Raw genomic sequence first — 18,359 nt, 5'->3', positions numbered from 1 at the left:
AAATAACACTTTGAAGTAAAAAAAACAGAAGTGGGTGGAAGTGGGAAATCTGAAAGCTGAGACACCAGTGATGTGATTGGCCTTGGATCATCTGGTTCTTGTTCACACCTGCCATTTTTTTCTTAACCTTTGCCGGCCTTGCTCTTTTCAGCTCAGACACAGTAGATTTTTCTAAAATCCTTGTTAAAAATGATTTTGCTGTCTTCTGCCTTAGGTCATTACCTTGTGTTTTTCTGTGTGGAATGCTCCACCTACAGTCTGAACTATTTTCTAATATTAATTTATATATAACTATCACACATATAATTTCTTCAAAAATATTATTGACTATTACAGAATTATTAGGTCTTGTTTTAAATATGCCTACCTAATGTGATATATTCTTCCCTCCCAACAGTTTGCAAAGATCTGAATATTAGTCATTTGCTTATTATCTGTTATTTCTCATGTGTATAAACCACAAAAGATTAGGGACCATGCCTGTTTTTTGCCTTTTTAAAATCTTTTTATCTCAAATTCTTGATACAGTACCTAGAACAAAGCCAGCTTTCAGAAATAAAAGTTGACTTATAAACCCTGGAAAACAAGACTTTCTATAAGTTTTATAGACCTAAAGACTATTATTTACAATATTGATATAACTTACATTGGTTTATATTATTTAAAATGTGACTTCTACAACTAGTTGGCAGACCCTGCTATTCATTATAAACAAACATAAAATTAGACAAAATATACAAAACAACTGTCTCTTCAGCACTAGACAGTTGTCTGTGCAAGAATATAATTTCTGAATGAAGGAACCTCCTGAGGTAAATCCACATTGTCCTGGCTCTTTGCCAGAGGAGAGCTTCCTGAAGATGAGGCATCAAGCTGGAGTCCAATCTGTGTCCAGTGTTACAACTGCGTTAAGGAGGTATAGATCAAAATTGGAGGAGCTTAAATGTTTGGACTCTGCAAAGCAGGGAACCAGAAAAGAGGGAGCTGCAAACAGGAGATGCCCAGAAGCTACTGTGAAGGTCCCAGGAGTACTTGGCTGAAGGATAGGCTATACATACACAAGTGAAGTTACCCAAGACTGACCAGCTGTTATAAGGTTGAGGCACCAGGAAAAGTAGATAACTGCTTGAGATCTTGGAGTTCCAATCCAAGGAGAGTGGAGAAATCACCTTTACACTACCTTGGCACCTTGAGCATTCAACTGAGACATCATAAAGACTGCATTTTGGAATAAGGACCATGCTATTAACTAAGCTCTACTCTAGAACTTCGCTAACAAAGTTGAAAACCAAGGCCTCACTAACTGTATGGGGAGAGAGAAATTACAAATTCAGTCCAATTAAAGCTTGAGAAACAGCTCGAGATTTTCACAAATCACCTAACAAAGCACAAAATAAAGTATATGTAAGTGAAGGCTTTATAAATACATGCAAAACTACACCTAGATATGTGAGTGGTGAGAAAGGATGCCATGTGGTTCTTATTTCCAGCACCAGTGGAAGAATTTAATGCAAAACCTGACTGAAACCAAAGAAAGAGGATACCCTGAAAGCAGGAAGAGAATAAAGACACATTACATACTGACGAAGAAATAAAAAATGATGCCTGACTTCTCATCATTATAAGGAACCATTCTGTGTGCCATAGCAAATTTAGCCCAGCCCCTGATTCTGAAAACTGGTGGGGAGAGAGTTGGAACATAGGAACCCAGGCCCATGGATTGGTTTTCCCATGGGGAATCAAGCCTGCATTGTACCTAGGCTGCTTTGAAGCTAGCATTTTGATAAAACTCCCTCACCCTGAATTGAGGCAGCGAATGTTTACTGCATATCTTTACAGTAACTTCCTAAAACCTATGTTAAACCTCCCAAAGATGGAGTGTAACCAGTTCAACAACTTTTTTCCTTTGCATTTGCAAATATCCTTTTTCTTTGTAGTAATTAGCAACTTCTTCTCCTTTGTTATCTGTAAATGCTAACCACCTAAAGCGAACCTGTGCATAGTAAATGGAGACCATCCTTAATGTAATGTACTCAGTAAAGCAATAAAAGCCTGTCCAGGCAGGGATCCGGGCCCTTTCTCACTCAGAGAATGGCCATGCCATCCCTTTTCTCCACAGGACTTCTGTAGTCTGTGTGAATTTGTTCATTGCAGCCAAAACACACAGACCCTGCTGTGTGTAGAGTCTGCATCACATCATAAACAAACAAACCAAAAAAAAAAAAAGAGAAGAAGAAAATTAATGAAATTTTAAGGGCTGAAATAAAGGGAAAAATCTGTAAACTCCAACTTCTATACTCAATAATAATATCCATCAGAAACAAGATAAAAAATACATTTTTAGATTAACAAATTCTAAGACAATTAATTGATAACAAAAATGCACTATAGTTAATGCTAAAGGCATCCTTCAAGCAGAAAGTAGGTGATATCAGATAAAAACAGCATTATAAGAATTTATAAAGAGCACAAGTAAATGTACAAGAAAATGTATTATTATTTTTCTGTTTTATAAGTTTTTTTTAAAAAGAAGTGGTTTAAATCTGAACTAATAAAATTTAAAGGTAGATTTTATAATATATGTAGAGATGAACTATAAGATAAAATAAGAAAATGATGGAATGAGGTAAGTACATATAGTATGGGTGGTTTATTGTTATTTGTGATGAGATGTAAATTTGGAAGTGGAAAATGTCAAATGTAACATAAAGAATGTAGAGTGTGAGGTAAAACATGGATCGTATTGTATGTGGAATGTGAAGCGAAACAACATTAACTGCAAAGAAACTCTAAGTGAAGGATGCACATTGTGAGCCTTGAACCCAACACTAAAAATTATTTCTGAAAAGTACAATTAGGAATTCTATAGACAGCATAACATAAAATACTAAAAACACATTCCTGACTTCTAGGTACCTGAAGAAAACAGTTGCCACCTAAATTTGTGCCTCTACATACCAGCAAACACCACTAACAAAATGAAGGAAAAATAGAGAATGGCAAAGGTTCAAAATAACTGTTAATAAAAATGGGGGAAAAACACCAAACCATTGAAAGCATTTTTTCACATACTTCCTGCAAGCTGTCATGGCAGGCAAGAGATTTCCAAGGAAACTGGTAAGGAAGAGCAGCAAAGAGCTAATGTCTGGTCTAAAATTACTCTAAAACCGACAGAAAGAGAAAATTTACTCTAATTGGCAATAAATGTATCTTTATAAATGAAAACCTAATTCCAGGATGGGTCTTTCAATTATAAGGAATTTGAGTGTGAGGTTTTTTTTTAATGATTATCTCTTCTTTTTTAGTTTTTGTTTAATTACAGTTGTCCCCATTTCCCCCCATTACTCTCCCCTGCCCTACCCACATCCCCCCTTCCACATTCAATAGTTTCCCTACCCCTGCCACTGTCCTTGTCCATGGGTCCTTAATCAAGTTCCTTGACTTGAACCTTCCCCTTCTTTCCACCTTTATCCCCCTCCATACTCTCCTCTGGTCACTGCCAGTTCTTTCTTTATTACTATGTCTCTGGTTCTATTTTTTAAAGGGACAGCTAGCAGAGAAAACAGCAAATAAAAGAAAAGCCCCTTTATATCAATAATGTGGTAAAGCTAAAAAAACACAGTAAAGGGAAAAAATTTAGAGTCCTGTTAGACAAAACAACCAAAATGTTGATGGACACCAAACACCTCTTCTCACTACAAAATAATAAAAACACAAAGGAACTGGACTTTAATTCTAAAAGCATAAACACATAAACAAGGATTTGTATGTTACCTCAAATCCAAAAACTAAAATTATAAGTTTATACTTAACTTACCCATTGAAAATAAAAAGGATTTCCAATTTGATTTACAAAGTGAAAACCAACTACCTGCTTTAGATAAAAGATACACCTAAACAAAGTAATTCAGTAAGGCTGAAAATAAATAATTGGAAAATTATATTCTAGAAAAATGGGTACAGTAAAAAATGAGGTGTTGTAATCCTTAAATCAGACCAAGTGCAATCAGTACCAAAAGCATTAACATGATAAAGATAATTTGTAATGCTGAAAGCCACAACTCAGTATGACATGAATATCTGTGTGCAAAATATCAGTACTTATGAAGCAAAACTGTAGAAGATAAAAGAACACATACACTGAATTACACTAACAATAGGTGGCCATTAACAAAACAGAAAAAATTATGGGTATTAATAGATCAGTTATAAAAAGCAAGAAGATCTAATACACAAAACTACAAAAGATGAGAAAGAAATACTAATTGAAACAAAAAACATTTAAGAAATATCTAAGACAGTAGTTTGCAAATCTGTAACCAAGTGCATCTGAAAACTTGGAGTAATCAATCCCACTAGAGATAGAGTGTTTGAACCTACCTTTTTCCATGGGGTAAAGTAGAAGAAGATATAAAAAAAGGATAAATGGTGACAGAAGGAGACTTGATTTAGGGTGGTGAATACACAGTACAATACACAGGTGATGTATAATAGAATTGTACACCTTAAACCTATATTATTTTAATGACAAATGTCACCTAATAAATTCAATAAAAAAGAAAAAAGGAAGAAATATATGTATCAAGAAAATACAGGAAAGACTGTGTTATTGTTAATTTTATATGTCAACTTCTCTAGGCCATGTTACCACATGTTTGGTCAAACATTATCCTAGATGTTTCCATGAAGGTATTTTTTTAAAGAAAGAGATGAACATGTACATCAGTAAACTTTGAGCAAAGCAGATTATCCTGTGTAATGGGAGTGGGCCTATCCAGTCTGTTGAAGGCCTGGATAGAAAAAAGACTGACCTCCCACCACTACCACCAAACAGGAAATTCTGCCAGTAGATGGCATTTGGACTTGAACTACAGCATCAACTCTTGCCTGGTTCTTCAACCTGCTAACCTAAGCCAAAGATTATGTATTTGTCAACCCCCAGAATATCATAGAACAAATCCTTAATGTACAGTAAATCATCCCCTCTTCAAATACACACACACTTTTGGGGTTTTTTTTCTCTGAAAAACCCAAATAAAAACAGAATTCCAAATGTTTTCAAAGAGAAATTCCACCAAACTTATTATTTAACACTATGCTATAAATTCCTTCAGAGTTTTGAAATGAAAAAAATTCAGAATTGTTTTAAAAATTATTTTTAATATAGATGCAAATATACTAAATAAAATATTAAAATCTGGAAAATGCCCACTTATACTATCCACAAAAATGACCAAATACTTAGGGATGAATTTAGTAAGAAATGTGGAAAATCTTTACTTGTTTAGGTGTTGACACAACTTTAAATACTCCTGACTATCAGCTATAAACAAATGGGTAGACACTCCTGGTTCTAAATTAAGATGACTCAGCATTACCACTATGCTAGTTCTCCCTATGCTAATTAATTTAGTGCAATTCCAAGAAAAATTCAAACAGACTTTATGGGGCTAAGCAAGTTGATGCTAAAGTTCACATGGAAAAATAAATATACAAAAAAAAAAGCCAGAAAAATCGCTGAATAAGGAAAAAGTCCAAAGGGCAATAGCCCAATCAGACTTTTAACCATACTATAAAGTCTTATAATTAAGAAAGAATAGTACTGGAGCATAAATGGATAGATGACTAGTGGAATAGAATAGAATCCCCAGAAACTGATTCACATATGTATGCAAATATAGTAAATAATATAGGTGAAATATTACATCATAGAAGTAAACATAATCTATTTAGTAAGTGGTATGAGGCCCACTGGATAGCCATTTTTAAAATGAAAAAATTAGTTCATTGATTAACACTAGGCATCAAGAATAAACTCCAAGTTTTGTCTCTTGGACCTTAGCTCAATTTTTGGTTAAATTATTTTATTTTTAGTTCTGCTGCTAAAATTGTCACTATACACTCAGAGACCAGGGTCAGCTATAGATTTGGGCTGTCCTATATGCAGAAAATGGAGCTCCCAGTATCTAGGTTCCCCCTTACCATTATCCCCACCTTACCTCACAGAGGCTATGGTGTCCTTTGTACCTCTGCCCAGAAAGATGATGGGTTAACTATTAGAAAGATTATTATTTTTTATTTCTCTTGATTTTTTGACTCACTGGTTTTTGAGTAACATGTTATTTAAGCTCCACATATTCCTGAACTTTCCAGTTTTCACCTTGCAATTGATTATTAGTTTTATACCATTTTGTTTGGAAATGATGTCTAATATGATTCATTCTTCTTAATGGTGAATATACCATGTGTGCTTGAGAAGAATGCATTTTCTACACTGTTGAATGAAATGTTCGGTTAGATGTCTGTTAAGGGTATCTAGTCTCAAGTGTTGTTTGAGTACAACGTTTCTTTATTGATTTTTGTCTTGATGGATCTATGCATTGTTGAAAGTGAGAAATTGAAATCCTCAGCTATTATTGTATTACAATTTTTACCTGCAGGTCTGTTAATATTTATTTGCTTTATATATTTAGGTGCTCCTGTGATACGTGCATAAATATTTAGAAATGTTATGTCCTTTTGTTCATTTGATTCCTTTATTATTATAATAAGCTTCTTGTCACTTGTTTAGGTGTTGACATAGAGTCTATTTTGTCTGACTTAACTATTGTTTTAAGTATTGCTGCTCTCTTTGCTTTTGGTTTCCATTATCATGGGATATCTTTTCCTATCATTTCACTTTCAGTCTGCGTGTTTCCTTAAAACTGAAATGAATCTCATAGGTAATACATAGTTGGGTCTTATATTTTTATGTGCTCTTTGTCTTTTGATTGGAGAATTTAATCCATTTACACTTAAAGTATTGGGTTGGCCAAAAAGATTTTTTTTCCCTATAAGATGGCTCTTAGTGGCTCTTAGTAGCACTTAGTTGTCTTTAACTTGACTTGAAACAATTTTGTTGGATTGTATTGTGACAGCTGTCATATCAGCATCCATTTAAAAAACTCAAAATTGGTGAATTTTTGTGTAGCCATTTTAATATTAAAGATAAAAGAAAATATGCCACATTTTCAGCATATTATGATTTGTTATTTCAATAAAGGTAGAAATGCAACCAAAACACAAAAAAATTTTTACAGTGTGTGGAGAAGGTGCTGTGACTTGTAGAATGTGTCAAAAGTGGTTTGCAAAGTTTCATGCTAGAGATTTCTTGCTGGACAATGTTGACTGGGTGGGTATAACAGTTGTAGTTGATAGTGACCAAATTGAGACACTGATTGAGAACAATTAGCATATATCATGCAGGAGATAGCCAACATATACAAAATATCTAAATCAATCAAGTTATTGGTGAAAATGAAAAATGTGTGTGTCTTATTTTATGGAAAAAACTAAACAGACTTTTTGGCCTCAATAATTATTGATAGACATGGACTTAAAATTGCCATTTTGTTCATTGTTTTCTGTCTGTTTTGTAATTCTTTTGTTTCTTTCTTTTTTGCTCTCTTCCTTTGTGATTTGATGATATTTTTGATGATAGTATTCTTAGTTTCCTTTTCCTTTATCTTTTGTGTATCTGGTATAAATTTTTGTTTTTTGGTTCCCATGAGGCTTTCATAAAACATATTATATTTTATCAGTCTATTTTAAGCTTACAACAACTTATCTTTGAACATATATAAAGCTCTACATTTTTATTCTCCTCCTCACTCAAATTATATGTTGTCAGTGTAACAATTTACATTTTTGTCTTTTGTGTCTATTCACAAATTATTGTAGGTATAGTTATTTTTATTATTTTGTATTTTAACTTCTATAGTAAATTAATAAGTGATTTACTTGCCCTCTTACAACTTTAGAGTATTCTAAGTTTAACTATATTTTATTTTTACCTGTGAGATTTATATTTTTATGTTTCCTGTTGCCAATTAGCATTCTTTTGCTTTATCTTGATTAAGTCCCTAATAGGGGACATTGCTTATCTGGAAAACCCTTTCAATTCTGAAGAATAGCTTTTCTGGTTAGAATATTTATGTTTGGCAGGGGTTTTTTTCCAGTATTTTTTATACATTTGAGCCTCACCCTTGTGACCTGCACAATTTTTTGTGGAAAATTCTGCTTATAGTCTTACAGGGGTTCCCCCAAGTTGTTACCCACTCGTTTCTTTTAAGATTTTCACCTTGTCTTTAACTTTTGACAATTTTATTATAGCATGTCTTTGTGTGATTCTTTTTGGATTCATCTGATTTGGGACTTTCTGAGCTTTCTGGATCAGGATGTCAGTTTCTTTCCCAGGATAGGGAATTTTCAGCTATTACTTCTTTGAATAAGTGCACCACTCTTTTCTCTTTGTGATCTTCTTCTGGAACACTTGCAATACAAATATTGGTTCATTTAGTGGTAGCCTATAGGTTCCTTAAGCTCTCTTTACTAATTTTTATTTTTTTACCCTTTTTGATACTTTGATTGATGAATTCTACTACCCTGACTGTTGCCTTCTTCCATTCAGTCTAGTTTGCTACTGAATGACCTATTGAATTTTTCAGTTTAGTTATTATATTCTTCAGCTCTATGGTTTCTGTTTGGTATTTTCTTACATTTTCTATTCTTTATTGAAATTTTTCTCTTGTTCATGCATTATCATTTTGACCACAGTGAGCATTTTTATGACTATTACTTTGATTCTTTATTAGGTGATCAGTTATCTCTGCTTCATTAAAAATTTATTTAGAATTTTATCTTGTTCTTTTGTTTGCATTATATTTCTGTGTTTCTTCATTTACCTTGTGTTTCTGTGTGAGGTTCTATATAATAGATAATACAATCATCTTCCCTAGTCTAGATGAAGTTGTCTCATGTGGGAGATGAACCTTATTGTTCAGCCCAGCCTAAGTAAGATCTTATTCTTGGTTATCTCTATTTTTATTCACTGAATAAAGAATAAAGAGGTGCCCTGGCTAGCATAGCTCAGTGGATTGAGTGCAGGCTATGAACCAAAGTGTTGTAGGTTCGATTCCCAGTCAGGGTACATGCCTGGGTTGCAGGCCATGACCCCCAGCAACCGCACATTGATGTTTCTCTCTTTCTCTCTCTCTTTCTCCCTCCCTTCCCTCTCTAAAAAATAAATAAATAAAATCTTAAAAAAAAGAATAAAGAGGGGTTAAGACCTCTTTAATGTGGGCATTTTTGTTTGTCCAATGTGTAGGAATAACTCAGCTAGTTTCTAGATTTATTTCAGAGAAAATTTCTTTCTGAGTAGCTGTAGATTCAGTATGTTCAAGGGAGGTGGTGAGTTCAGGAACTTCTTAACCACTACCTTAGACCAAAATCTGGCACATAATTTTTCATCTATTCAGTATTTAAAAATAGAGAGGCTGGGATATCATGAAAAATAATGAAAGACTTTCAGGGAGTCAATCCCAATATATTATCTTCTTTATTTTACATCTTTGCTTCTTTGTGAGGTTCAGAGAACTTTGTGTACTAGGTTTAACAAATAGGTCTCCAAAATCAAATTCTTCTACATAATTTTGAAAAGTTATTTAAACCTCATAGATACATAGAAAATAGATAAGATAAGGTGAATAATGGATGGATGGATGTATAAATAGATATATTGGTAGGTCAATAACAGAAAGTAAGTAATGGATGCATGGAGAGGTCCATGGATGGATGGACAGGTAAAAAGAAAGAAGATACATAAAACATAAAAATATGATAACTAATGGATAGGTAGATGATGGATAAAGTGTTTCTATCTTTAAAAAAGTTAACACTACACTGACATACATCCATTAGAGTGATGTAAATAAAAGCCCAAGGAAATAATTGTTGGCTACTTTGTAAATACAATGTGTGCCACAAAAATAGAGGGCATAAAGTAGGATCAATATAAATATAATTCAAATGTGATACAAAGATTTAATATGTGAGGAACCTAGTCCTTCAGGTGTTCAGAGGTAAACAAAAGTTCAAATAAATGTGCTGTGCTGGGGAATATCCCCTTAGTGTCCCACTGGGTTGCCTAGAGGCATAAAATATTCGGGTTCTTATCTTAACATGGAAAACAACATCTTCTGTTATTGCCCCTTAATGAACCAGCTCTTAAAAATTCAGCCCACTGACTCAAAGTTGACTAGGAAAGGAATAGAGAATACTCAACCTTTCTCTAAATTTACCAACCACTAATTGCACTGCAAGACCCTCTTTCTTTGCTGATTGCCTTTAAATACTCCATGAGATAAGGTGCTATTGAGATTGTTTTCCTTTAATTTATTTTTTTTACAGCAGTATCAATGCTGGTGTACAATGCAAGATTTACTGCACTAGCTAGAGCCCAGTTTGTGTTTCTTTTCATGTGTATACAGGAGCTGATCTTGTTTTATGGAAGATGAGGATTAATCCTCAAGTGAAGATGCTTTATTTCTATTATTAATGAACAAATCGCTATTTTACAAGACTTGTTCGTAAGAGATTAGCTCATCCTTTCTGATTATTTAGAGGCCCTTCAGGCTTTCTTTGGGGATCTCATTACTTTCTACAGTGCCTCAGAGATGAAAGTGTCCTAAAGGATTCTAACATTTACATGAAACTGATCCTGCTATTGTTCTTAGTAAGAAAACAGGGTAATTAACTAGGGGCATGTTATTTAGTTCCACATAAAAACCTAAAATATTTTCTCTATACATGGGTGACAGAGTCTTATTGCATTAGTAAATACTCATGGATAATTTGCTTTACTCATTGGACTTTTAACATCTATTAGAACATAAGTAGTGAATGTTATAGACAATTATTTTAGTCTAATTTTTATTACTAATTCATGAATGGTTATGCACCATGATTCTACTCACCATCATCAGAAATCTTACCATTATTATAACAGCACATTTACTCAACAATTACTATCCCCTTAACATTATGTTATGCTTTATACTACTTTCTTTAATACACTAAAAATCCCATGAGATTAACACTGTTATCCCCTTTCACAAATAAAGGAACTGAAATTCACACAGTATGGAAGTGGTGAAGGCATAAAAGGAAACCAGGTTTGTCTGACTGGAGTCCAGCTTCAAGCAACATTCACTTATTTTGCTTTTAAATACAAGAATACAGAAGTTACAGAAGTACATCAAGACTAAAATCTGCCACTAAACCCTGCCACTAAAGCATTCATTTTGATGTCACTTAGTTACAGTCCATTTAGAGGCAAATTTCATGGCAGCCAATTACTAGGTTGGTTGAGCAAACATACAATTTGATTAAGCAGTAAGTACATTCAGTGGCTTGCTTTTACTCAAATGTAGTAATCCTTAGCCTGTGATTGGTGACATCTGAACTTCCTGTCTGACCATAGAACCACTTGTCTGTCTACATAGGAACCTTAACCAGAGTCTTTGTTCTCAGGTTAGATTTAGGACAATAATAGAAATATCTATTTTATTGAGTGCTTATTATGTACTGTCCACTAATGTACATACTTTACATATATTTTCTTTTTTTTCTTTCCCCCCAATGATTTTTTAAAAATGTGACTTGTTTATTTCTGGCATTTTAATAAAATAATATTATAAGGACTACTTTACATATTTTCCCTGTAGGCAAAATGTTTACCTTTTTTTATTGTTGTTCAAGTACAGTTGTCTCCATTTTCCTACCACCACTTTATCCTGCTGCACACACACCACCTCCCACCCTCAATCCTACACCTCTCTGGCTTTGTCCATGGGTCCTTTATACATGTTCCTTGATGACCCTTTCCCTTCTTTCCCCTATTATCTCCCACCTCCTCCCCTCTGGTTATCATCAGTTCTTTATTTCAATGTATCCGGTTATATTTTGCTTGCTTGTTTGTTTTGTCGGTTAGCTTCCACTTATAGATGAGATCTTATGCTATTTTCCTTTCACTACCTGGCTCAGTTCACTTAGCATGATATTCTCTAGTTCCACCCATGCTGTCACAAAGGGTAGGAGCTCCTTCTTCCTTTTTGCTGCATATTATTCCATTGTGTAAATGTACCCCAGGTTTTTATCCACTCATTTGCTCATGGTCACTTGGTTTGCTTTAGACACTTGGCTATTGTAAATTGTGCTGCTGTGAACACCGGGATGCATAGGTTCTTTTGAGTTGGTGTTTCAGGATTCTTAGGGTACAAGCCCAGCAGTGGATTTGCTGGGTCAAAAGGAAATTCCATTTTTAGTTTTTTGAGGAAATTTCATACTGCTTTCCACAGTGGCTGCACCAGTCTGCATTTCTACCAACAGTGCACTAGGGTTCCCTTTTCTTCACAGCCTCGCCAGCACTTGTTGTTTGTTGATTTGTTTATGATGGCCATTCTGAGTGGTATGAAGTGGTATCTCACTGTGGTTTTAATTTGCATCTCTCTGATGGCTAATTATGCTGAGCATTCTTTCATATGTCTCTGGGCCCTCTGTATGTCCTCCTTGGAGAAGTGTCTGTTTAGGTCCTTTGCCCATTTTTTAGTTGAAATGTTTGCCTTCCTGAAGTGGAGTCATATAAGTTCTTAATATATGTTGGAGATCAAACCCTTGTCTGAGGTATCAGTGGCAAATATATTTTCCCATATAGTTCATTCCCTTTTCATTTTGTTGATGCTTTCTTTAGCTGTGCAGTAGCTTTTTATTTTGATGAAGTTCCATTTGTTTATTCTTTCCTTCATATCCTTAGTTCTAGGGGACATACTGGTAAAAATATTGCTGTGTGGAATATCTGAGATTTTCTTGCCTCTGTTCTCCTCTAGGACTTTTATGATGTTGTGACTTACATTTAAGTGTTTTATCCATCTTGAGTTTATTGATTCAATGACTTTATGTGCCAATATTACTAACTCCTTTTTAAAAATACATGTATATTTAATTTATTTATATTTAGAGAGAAGGGAAAGGAGGGAGGAAGTGAAACACTGATGCCTAAGAGAAGCATCAATCTGTTGCCAGTTGCATACTCCTAACTGGGGACCTGGCCTGCAGCCAAGGCACATGCCTAACCGAGAATCAAACTGCTGACCGCCCAGTTTGCTGGATGTTGCCCAACCCACTGAGCCATGCCAGTCAGGACACTAACTCCTCGTGATAGATAAGAAAAAGGAGACACAAAAAATGTTAAGTAACTTCTTCAAAATCATATTGTGAGTGACAGAACCAAGATTCTAAATTAGACAATTATATTGGGTCATTGAGAACTGCTCTTAGTTGCCACTGTGTTCTTGATAACACCATCCTTCCAATTGCCTCAGTCAGAACTTTTAAGCCCTCTTTTTCTCCAACATCCACCCATAATCCAACAAAATTCATTGTCTCCAACATCATAGACTCTGACCATTTTTTACTATGTCCACTGCCTTCACCCTGGGTTGAGTGCCATCATCTCAAGCAGACTTTCACCACAGCCCTTGTTTTTACCTCCTTGTTTAACCCTCAACTTTGTCTATTCTCAAATCATTGGCCAGATTGAATTTTTAAAAAAATCTTCAGAATACTTTTGATAAATGAACTAACATCTATATGCTATTTTAATGCTGGACGTATAACCTTCCTATATCCTGTATACCCTGTGGAGAAAGAAGAATCCAAATAGCCTAATTGCAATGCAAATTTTTTATTTATTTATTCTACAGGACATTCCAATTTCATGTTCAGAAGACAGTAGGGGTAATATTTTGATTATACCCTTAGTTTTCTGTTAATAAAAGTGAATCTTCGGTAACAAACAAAAAAAAAAACAAGAAAATGAATAAAACACAGTAATACTTATCAGCAATTTCATCTTATATTTATACAATTTATAGTTTTTCTTTCCTTAATGATATACACAGATAAGCCTTTTTTAAAAGACATCATTTCTAACCAAAATCAAGTCATACCAGACCTCTGCCATTCTACTTTTGAACATCTCAATCTTTTAGGTGACCTGCTCTCCCCTTTCCTTACTGTAGCTCCAGGCCAAAATTAACATCACATTCTTATGCTTTAGTGTTCAGAATATTAATCTTACAAAGAGCCATGCACTAAAGATCAGAAATTTATCTTGATGTGATATTCATATCAGATTGTAAACCAAATTACTTAGACCTTCAGTAGAAGTGTATAACTAACTGACTAACTAAAACTGGCATCTAGCAATAGCATGATGCAAATTTTCAAAATACCACTGAATTTGATATTGCATACATGTAAAATAGCTTCTTAAATGATGATAAAATTTTTTGTAAAAAAATATTTAATTATTTAGAGAGAATAAGACATATATTATACTATATTATTTACATAAATTTAAATATCATAGACACTAATCATTTGCCACATGTTAATCAAATACTTTTATGTGGACTTTTTCAAGTTTTTGTGACTTACTTGTTTAAGAGAAATTTTTAATTTTAATATCAAATGTATCATTTCTTTTATGATGTGGTATCTTTTGTTTCTGCTTAAAATTTTTTTCTACCTAGAAAAAATAAATATATTCACATACAATTTATCAAAAGTTTTATAATTTCACTTTTGATATTTCAATTTTTATCCATTAGGAAAATTTTATGAGTCAGTTTCCTTAACGGAAATTGCTGCAGTCCCATTTATTATATTGTTATTATTTTTCTATGCTTTCATGTGTACCTAGATCACTTTTTGAGTTCTCTATTCTTTATTAGTCATTTTTTCTATTTCTGTGCTAAAATGTTTCTTGATGTCTCCTCCTGTTCAAAGTTATATTCCTTGTTTGTTTGTTCTTTCAAACAAGTGAGTTTCTGATGTTCTACAATGAATTTACTCTAATTTGGTTAGTTTTACTCAAAATGCCCCAACCTACATGATATTCAATTAAATAATACATTTATTTTTCATTTTCTGAAAACCTGTCTGCTGGGGTTCTCTTCCTTTGTTCCCCATCTAAACCTCAACATTCTGTTGCTTCACTGCTTTCTTCAAAATGGCATATACATTCCCAATTCACTTGCCTTTCTTCTTGAATTACTAATTTGATTTCATTAAATAGTTCTTTTAAAAGTAAATATTTTTCTTGCATTTCTAAAAGTATGTACATAATCTTACCTACTTGCTTGGTCATTTAATTTGACATAAATTTTATTCATTCTGGATTTTATGCTTTTTCAAAACTCTGATGTTATAATTCTTTCTCTTTGTAAAAACTTTATAGTTCACTTTAAAATCACTTAGGAATTTTTTAAACTTATGTAGCTATGAAATGCTGTTTAGAAGTTACCTGAAAATAATTGTCTTTGGCTCCCTCAGTTTATATGTCGTCCATGTGTAGAAATGTATTTTGTGCAGTATGAAGGTTATTCACCTTATAAAGGTGTTAAATCTGTAAACATTAAGAAGAACTCATTTTGTGTTGCACTTTTGTATGAAAAAATTCTTACATATGAAACCATACATAATGAATTAATGAAATAATGAGATGCTACATGATCGACGTGTTAACCATCTTGCCTACATTTTTTACACAACATGTATTAATCTTCTAAGTAGCATTCTGCAGTGAGTTTTTTTCATATCAAAGATATTTTTAATATAGATACAAAGTTTTGGCCATTCTTGAATATAGCAATTATCAGTGAAAATCCATTTTCAGATGAAATCTTTTGGTGCATAGTGCATTCCAAAGAGATTTTATTTGCAATTAGATGTCAGTAGGAGGTGAAACATACTACAGATACAAAAAAATAAAAAGAACTAAAGCAAAATCATTACAGTTCCTCACTGTCAGAAATACGACCTTCCCTTTGAAAGAATAAAAGATAAGCATTCTAATTGTAACTTTGAATCACAAGACTGTTGAAATACATTTGCAAGGATGAAAGGCAATTAAACATTCCTGCTGAACCTGGTATTTGTATTACAGACCATTTCTTTAGTTTGGTTCATTAAGAAACACATCATTATAGGAGACAGAGATGATAAAATGATAAAATGTATTAAGTCATGCAGACAGTGCAAAACTATTCCTTTTATCATTTTTTCCCACTCATTCTGAAAAGCCAGTTGTTAAGTTCTTAAGGAATGGAATAGTTATATCATTCATTGAAGAACTTTCCATAATTTGAGACTGTATGGGAGACCCTCTATTGAGATGGGACAATGTCTACCTAGTCAGAAGAATGCCAGAATCATTTCTTTTCCATTTTGTCTGTAGTTTGTAGTTGCCTCTCCCCATCCTCCATCATATCTAAAAACCATATTAGAGTGATGAGGAATTATTTCCATGCTGGGAATCTTATGTATCTGTCACATACAGGATCATGACCTATATTTCTGTAAGGATGAAAATGAAATGAGCTCTGATGACTCTAGGAAGTCACTATGAATTTTAATCTACTATTTTGAGTGCTGAAGAGATACAAATACACATTGCTTAACTTTCTTTCAACATTAGCTGGATTTAATTTTCCCACAGAATAGGTTAAGTTATTTCTTATTAAAAAAATGTTCCTTGCTGGGAAAAGTTAACCTCATGGACAAGGTAAAGAATGAATGATTAAATGAGGGATGTCTGACTTTGCTTGACTTGATGATATATGTTTAAACACTTCTGAAACATTTGCAAATTATCTCCCTTGTCTGCAGTTAATATACAGTTCACGTGAAGTTTTTTATGTATGTTGCGGTATACTCACACATGTTGTGATGTGCTCTGGAGCACTGTAGGCAGATGGCCAGTAAATAGTCACCCATATTTTCACTGATTATCCTGTCATATAACAAACCTTTATTTTACATTGACTTTGTGATCAATTTATGAGGTTTATTTTAAAATTTTATGCAAGCTTAAATTTAAAACTATTAGTGCTATTAATAAGTATTCTTGAAAATTTATAATTAGTTTTCAAGTTATTTTACTAATTGTTAAGGTATAAAAATTTATTTGTCCTCAAAGTGGTTGTATTAGAAGAAACAAGTCCTGTGCATCAGAAATAACAAACAAACAAAAGCACTATAAGACCACATAGCTCAAGTGATAGCACCAATTAGTGCTATATAGTTCAAGTAAACAAAATCATTTCAGAAAATTGGGATTAACACAATATCAGAAATTTAATTGGGCCTTAAAGAAAATTTGAAGGAAACATGCTATTTTATTTTTATAACAACAACAATAAATTTGTGTATACTTTCAAAATGTACATATTTTGGTTTTGCCATTATATATGTTTTTCTAAATATTATATAAGGTCTAGAAAGGGAAATAATTTTGAATAATACAATTGTAATATTTTGAAATAATTGAAATAATTTTGAATAATACAGTGTAATACACTGTTAATAATAGTGTCTTTTAAAGACTAAAACTATAGAGAAAATATTGACTTTTTTATTTTACTGTAAATAACAATACAACTGTTTGATTTTACTCTGGAACATGCAATTGGATATTTGCAATTAAAAATAAAGAATAGAAATCGAAACACTCCAAAAGCAAACACAGGAAACAAAAACAAAAATGGACAATGGAATTGCAACAGACTGAAAACTGTCTGCACAACCAAGGATGCAAACAGCAGAGTGAAGAGACAAACTAGGAAATGGAAAAATATTTTTAAACCATACATCTGGTAAGAAGTTCATATTCAAAATACATAAAAAACTCAACAACAGAATAAATAAATAAATACATTTTAAAAATGGGCCAAAGACTTCATAGTATTTCCCAAAGGAAGACTTACAAATGTCCAAAAGGCACATAAAAAGGGGCTACATAGTCCTAATCATCAGATTGTGAAAATTAGCACCACAGTGAAATATCATAAAACATCTGTCAGGATGTTTTTTTAATGAAAAAGAGATGAATGCTGGCAAGCAGTGGAGAAAAGGCAACCCTTGTACTTGAGTGGGAATGTAAAGTGGTATAGCCATTATAGAAAACAGTACAAATGTTTCTCAAGAAGTTAAACATAGAACTATCATATAACCCAGCAATTCTATTTCTGGATTTATATCCAAATGAAACAAAATCATTATCTCCAATTTTATTAAATTAGTTGACTATTTCAGTGAACCAGCTCTAGATTCATTCTTTTTTGGGGGGGTTTGTTTTTTATTTTATTGTTTCTGCTTTTCCTTTATCATTTTCTCCTGTTTACATCAGGTGTAATTGGACTTCTTTTGGTAGTTTATTAAAGTGAAGGCCTGGGCATTTAAAGCCTAAATTATTCAGGAAGGACTACCTAAACTATATACCACATTTTTTCAAAATGTGCCTTTACTCACTTTGACATTCTCTAACTCCTTACATTATTTCTTCCTTGACCATAGACTGATGATGTTCAATTTATGAATATTTGTCTGTTTTTACTATTTTTTTCTAGTATTGATTTCCAAATCAGTTTTGTTGTAGATACATTGTTATGGATATTATTTTAATATTTAAAATATATTGG

This window comes from Phyllostomus discolor, chromosome 1 (genome assembly GCF_004126475.2).
Source record: "Phyllostomus discolor isolate MPI-MPIP mPhyDis1 chromosome 1, mPhyDis1.pri.v3, whole genome shotgun sequence".
In the NCBI taxonomy this organism is placed as follows: Eukaryota; Metazoa; Chordata; class Mammalia; order Chiroptera; family Phyllostomidae; genus Phyllostomus; species Phyllostomus discolor.
Note: the sequence above shows the minus strand (reverse complement) of the source record.